Consider the following 5,482-nt stretch of genomic DNA (forward strand, 5'->3'; position numbering starts at 1 on the left):
TACATTCACCTCGATCTCATGCAATTCTGCTTGCCCTTTTGGGGAAGATGAGGAGTGAGTGCCTCGTACCGCAGGCACGCCGGCATGCGTGGCAAAGAGCACAGCACAGAGGGTGGAAAGTGGCTGCCTGCCGAGAGGGACACAGCTAATGTTTAACAGCACACGTATGAAAGCCAGCTCTGTTCACATTCCTCAGGAGAGCTGTCCCACCGGTTGACAGAGGGCTGTTCACAGAAGAGGGCAGGAGTAATTAAGGAGAACCAAATTCTAGCTGGTGGGAGAGGTAGGAGATTGCAAAAGTCCTTGGAGCCCGGCCAGGACACAGGTTAGAGGTTAGAAGTGCCATGGGTGCTCTTGTTCTGACAGAAGAGTGCTGCCAGAGGTGTCATGCCCTCCTGACAGACTCACAGCTTCTCAGAATCTGAGCAGCAGCTGAGCAGCTGTGTACACAAACATCTCCCATCCAGCCCATGAGTTCCCAGACCAGCCCCTTTGCCATCTCACCATATTCCAACACAGGCAAGTGCAAGGGGGTAGATGTTTGGGACAATGGTGACACTGTAACTGGACTGCACCTTTTGATAAACCATCTGTGTTCTTTCACTCTTCCCTACTTTCCCTTCTGCTGCGTCCTGCATCCCATGTGCATGGTTCCCAGCCTATGGGACCCTTGGTCCCACGGGAAGAAGCCACTGCTTGGACACCACATCAGTGCTGCAAGGGTGGTGGGAGCAGGGACTGTGACTTTCATGCAGCACAGCAGAGACACCATAGCCAGGGCTGCCTGCAGAGGGGTGCTTGTGCCTGGCTGGGTCTGTGGCTCTCCTGCAGCCACCCAGCCTCAAGGCTGAGCCTCTCAGGGAAGCTATTCATGGAGCAGGGCTGGGACACCACCCCTGCTTGTGGCAGCGATGCCAAGGAACATGCTTCCAGAAGCCAGCAGCAGTCTGAGGAGCCCTTGCAAACACCTGGCTCCAAAAGAGGCACACTGGCTGCTGAGCCTGCACCCTCCCATGGAAGGTGAATGCACACCGCTTCCCTAGAGCAAACAAACAGAAGTACACCAGCCAACTCCCTCCTAGCCCAAAGGAGTACTGCCAGGTGAGGAAGAGAACAATTCACCCACCTACAAATGAGACTGCAGCACAAACAACCACATAGGAAAGAGGTGAGCCACTTGAAGGGGCCAGTTAGGCAGGCAATAACAAGGCCTGCCTTGCTTTCACCCTCCAGAGAGCAACCAGCCCTCAGCCTGGGGGACTGTGTGTCCCAGGAAGGAGCCAGAGTAGCTGTCAGGAGTCTCATCATTCCCTCTGAGGGCTTAAATAGCTAGCATGCCTCCAGCATGTCCACACAGAGGAGTCCTGCTGCTTCACTCGGCCAAGCTGCTCCTTCAGTGGTTTTCCAAACACAGTGTATTAACTTTTTAATTGGGTGACAGAAGCAACTGACCCCACAGCTAGTGAAGAGCAGGAAGGGGCTCAGCAAGTTATAGGGCCCCCTTGGGCCAGCATTAGCACTGCTGCACCCAGCTGTGCTCTGGCTCCATTTACCATGGGAGGGTTCAAGGTCCCAGCCTGCCCCCAGGGCACAGCAGGCATGTCATGGAAATCTGGCCTGTGCCCACAGAAACTGCAGCCTACAGTCAGGCTTGTGCTGCAGGCTGTTGCAGGCAGAACAGCACTTTTCATTCTGGAGTGTGCAGGGATGCAGCCATGCAGCGTGCCAAAGCAGGATACACCTGCAGCCCTGGGAGCAGTGCAGCTCCCCAAGGAGGATTGGCAGGCATTTCTCAGTCCCATGTCCCAAATGTCATCACATGGGTTTTGCTGAGCATGGAGGTCTGAGCAGAGAGCTGGCTGGCCCCTGGAATAGGTGGCTGGCGATGAATCCTCTATCCAAAACTGCAGGTGGTTGGCCCAGGGCACAAATGGCAGCAAAAGCATTGATCCTTCTGCAGTGAGAGCAGAGGGATGCCAGCTCTCAACCTGACCTACAGTTCTGAACCGTGGGTTCAGCTCCCTGTTCAGAGGCAGGACAACCTGTCCTCAGTCACAGCCCTGCTCGAATCCGTGCTCTTCAGATCCAAAACAAACAACTACGAGTTCCTGGTAGGGCTGAGGAGCAAACAGCAGGGCCATCAGCAAGAGCCAGGTGGGAGCTGCTGGCTCTAAGCCTGAGAGAGCTGGGGAGGAGGAGGAGGAGGAGAAAGCAACACAGCGATGGGAACATTGCTCTCCAGAGAAGGGGGGCAGCAGGGGTGGCAGAGAGTGCACAAGTGAGTTCATAACTGCCTGTCAGGGACCCAGCTCTGCACTTAGGAGATGTTTTCTTGGGCCAGCTATAGCTCAGCACCTACGGGATCACCAGCATGACAGCAGGAGCAGTCGGCTGCCACTTTCTCCTGGTGGCCCAGGGTGTTCACCCACCAGTACACTTGCACTCACACACATGTAAAAGCCCCAGGCCATCTGCTCTTCTTCAGACTGCAAAATTATGTACTTTGAAAAGCCCTAAAATGCTGATTCCTCCCTCAGCAGGGACACAGTTCTCCAGAAATACAAAAGCATGAGTCCACTGGGGAAAAAGGATATACTGGAGAGTAAAACACTGTAACCGTCTATCAATGCCATGTGGGATGCTGCTGAAAGAATTTTGGAACAACTGTGAGACTTTTTGGATGCTCAAACACTGAATGAGTCAAAAAATCATCTGTGTCCTACAGAGAAACATTTTAGAAAACAAAGCAATTGGCTTCTAGCAACATGATGTAACCTTGGTTTTTCCTCCCCTTATTGTAAGTGCATCTCGGGGTGTTTGCTTTTAAAGCTGTATCCATTAATAATGTGCCTCTATATTTATTTAGAGATATGTCAAACAAGGAGCGCTTATCCGTAGCTCCAGGCAACCCAACAATTTTAATACATAAACAGCTATATAAATGAGTCTCATAATGGTCCAACAAAAGCTTCAGCAACAAAGAACCCCATAAGCATACCATCTCTGCTCAGGATGCTCAAAATTCGGCATCCACTTCAGCAGCCAAGGAGAATAAATAAGCTTTCCAAGGGAACCAGCTCGGGTTATTACAGATCAAACGGAGGAACAAGTTGTTTGCCTTTCCTTACCTTAAAAAAAAAACAACCCACAAATGGAAAAACATGGGCCAGTTTTTCAAGCAAGCTCGGCACGTTGCCTGCCTAAATTACACTTACATGCAAGTGCATGCAAATGTGTTGTTTCCCTGGTCATATGCCTGAACTGCATCCACATTTTCCTCAAATGCCTTCTGGAACGTGACAGGACACGCACGAGCAACCTCCCCAATCCTTCAGAAACCAGAGCATGGGCAGGCTGGTGGGAACAGAGGAAACACCTGCATTCCTCCACAGCACAAATGCAGCCAAAATAACGATGAGTCTGAAAAAAGCCCGACCAAAGGCAAAGGTCAGGTTGCTGGGACTTTGTGGAGCGGAGGGGGCTCGGCTTGGTGCTTGGCAGGAGGGAGCCTTATACGCTTGTGCTTCTAAATGTATTTTCCTGCAGGAGATGGGGAAAAAAAGCCAAATAAAAATAAGAAAAATTTTCAGTTTCTGCTGCAGTTCTGTAGAGGGGTGACTAAACACTGCTGGCAATAGCTCAGCCCCCACCAGAGCCTGCTGCTGCTGGCTGTATCCCTTCCAGAGAGATGGAGTCTGCCTGCCACCGAGGCAAAGGAGGTGCACAGTGGGGCATAACGTGGCACCTTTGTGCCAAAGGCAAGTAACTGTGCCCCTGTGCAGTGCTAGCCTCTGCTTTGGTCCAAGCCCTGCTCCAGTGAAAACCCAACCAATGCACTTGCTAAAGCCTTGCAGGATCTATTGTGCAAATTCCCCAACATGAAACACCAACAGTGATGTTTTGGCTGGCCTCCTGGGGAGGTCCTGCTTTTTCCCTGGGGAGGTGCTGCTGATTTCTCAGCTGGGCATCACCCATCACACACAGGGACTGAGGGAAGGCACCAAAGGCATCGTGGAGGTTCAGCTTCCAAGCTTGCTTTTCTCTTCCTGGGTGGGAGTTACATGCAAAATGTATGAGAGAGCCACAAGAGAGAAGGGTAAGAAAACCCTCAGTAGTTCAGCTTAGACATCTGAGGTTTTTAATCCACCTCCCTCTGCCTGTCTGATGACCAAAGGAAAAAATACAATGCTTGGACTGGCCAGTTTGGTGTGAGTCCCTGTCCCTCCCTTCCTGCTCCCCCTCACTGCAGCACAAGAGGAAAAACACTTGAAAGGCTAGGGGGTGGCCTCAAGGATGTCTGCTTCGCCTCCACTCATGCCACTCTTCCTTTTGGATCTTTTCTAACATCCAAAGAGGAAAAAGGCAGGACCATCTCCTGTACCCAGGTGCCTTTCTCACACACACACACAGACAAGCACATTCCTATTCAAAACAAGACTGCAGTGCATTGAACTTGTCCCTGAATGTAACCCTTCTGGCTTGAACAGCCCTGCTGGCTCCTGCCTTGGGCAAGGTTTCAGTTTCCCTGTGGCTTGATGAAGTGATTTGGGCAGGATTTATGAGGCTTACAAAAAAACACAATTAAATCTAAGGGGCAATGAAGGGAATTTTTTTCTTTCTTTTTTTTCCCTGCCTTTTCATTGCTTGCTTCTAGGACTAAGGCAAAAGTTGAATTGGCAGAAGTCCGCTCTGTTGGCTGGAGCCTGAATTTCTAGCCAAAGATGTTTTCTCCAAGTCTAGTTAAATTAATTTCCTTGAGTTTTTCAAACATTTTCTTTGTCTAAGTGACTGAGAAGCCATTGACATTTCAGTTGAGGAGCAATCAAAATACAGGACCTGAAGGGCCAAAGCCATCTCTGCTGTAACTGCTAGGGCTGGCACTGTGGCTGCCAGCACGGAGGGAAACAGCCGAGGTGGGCATCCTGGAAGATAAGGCTGGTAGGGAGGAGAAACCAGGATGGGACTGAAATATCCCCTCTTCTTCCAGCAGAAGAAGAGCCATCCCTTTGGGAAGAGACCCAGTCAGGTCCCTGTCTGACCCTGAAGGCTTGAAGAATGGATGTACCCAAATCCAACAGAAAGAAGCATGACCTCCACTGGAAACTACACATGCTGGAAAAGAAAAAGGCTGTGTCCCAACTTTGTGCTTCGAGTCCTGTTCAATAAATAATAACAGAGTATGCTGGAACTGTGTCAGCCATGTCATTTCAGGTGAGGAAGGCTTGTGTTTTCTAGGTAGCAGCTCTGTAAACCCCGGAGGAGCAGGGTGCCAGGGCAAGCAAGGGTCACACGGTGCTCAGCGAGGCACGTGCGCACCCACAGCCACGTGTGCCCAGGCAAATGCACTTCTCTCTCCTGCAGAAACTCAACTTCAGATCTTGTGGGCTGATTTTCTTAATCCAAAAGCAAAGGTCAAACAGAAAGTACGTGGCTTTGGTTTATTTATGGAGAACCTTAGCCATCAGGCTTTCCAAAAGCATCA

At 50.7% G+C, this 5,482-nt stretch overlaps 1 long non-coding RNA gene across 1 annotated transcript; it reads left to right on the forward strand.

Annotated features, from left to right (window-relative positions):
- Positions 1 to 3,286: 3,286 nt before the first annotated feature.
- LOC108962432 (uncharacterized) lies at positions 3,287 to 5,180 on the forward strand. The gene is made up of 2 exons (XR_001991058.2): positions 3,287 to 3,447; positions 4,991 to 5,180. It is a non-coding gene; the product is annotated as an uncharacterized LOC108962432 (long non-coding RNA).
- The last annotated feature ends 302 nt before the right edge of the window (positions 5,181 to 5,482 follow it).

The sequence above is a fragment of the Serinus canaria genome, chromosome 3 (assembly GCF_022539315.1).
Source record: "Serinus canaria isolate serCan28SL12 chromosome 3, serCan2020, whole genome shotgun sequence".
Lineage (NCBI taxonomy): Eukaryota > Metazoa > Chordata > Aves > Passeriformes > Fringillidae > Serinus > Serinus canaria.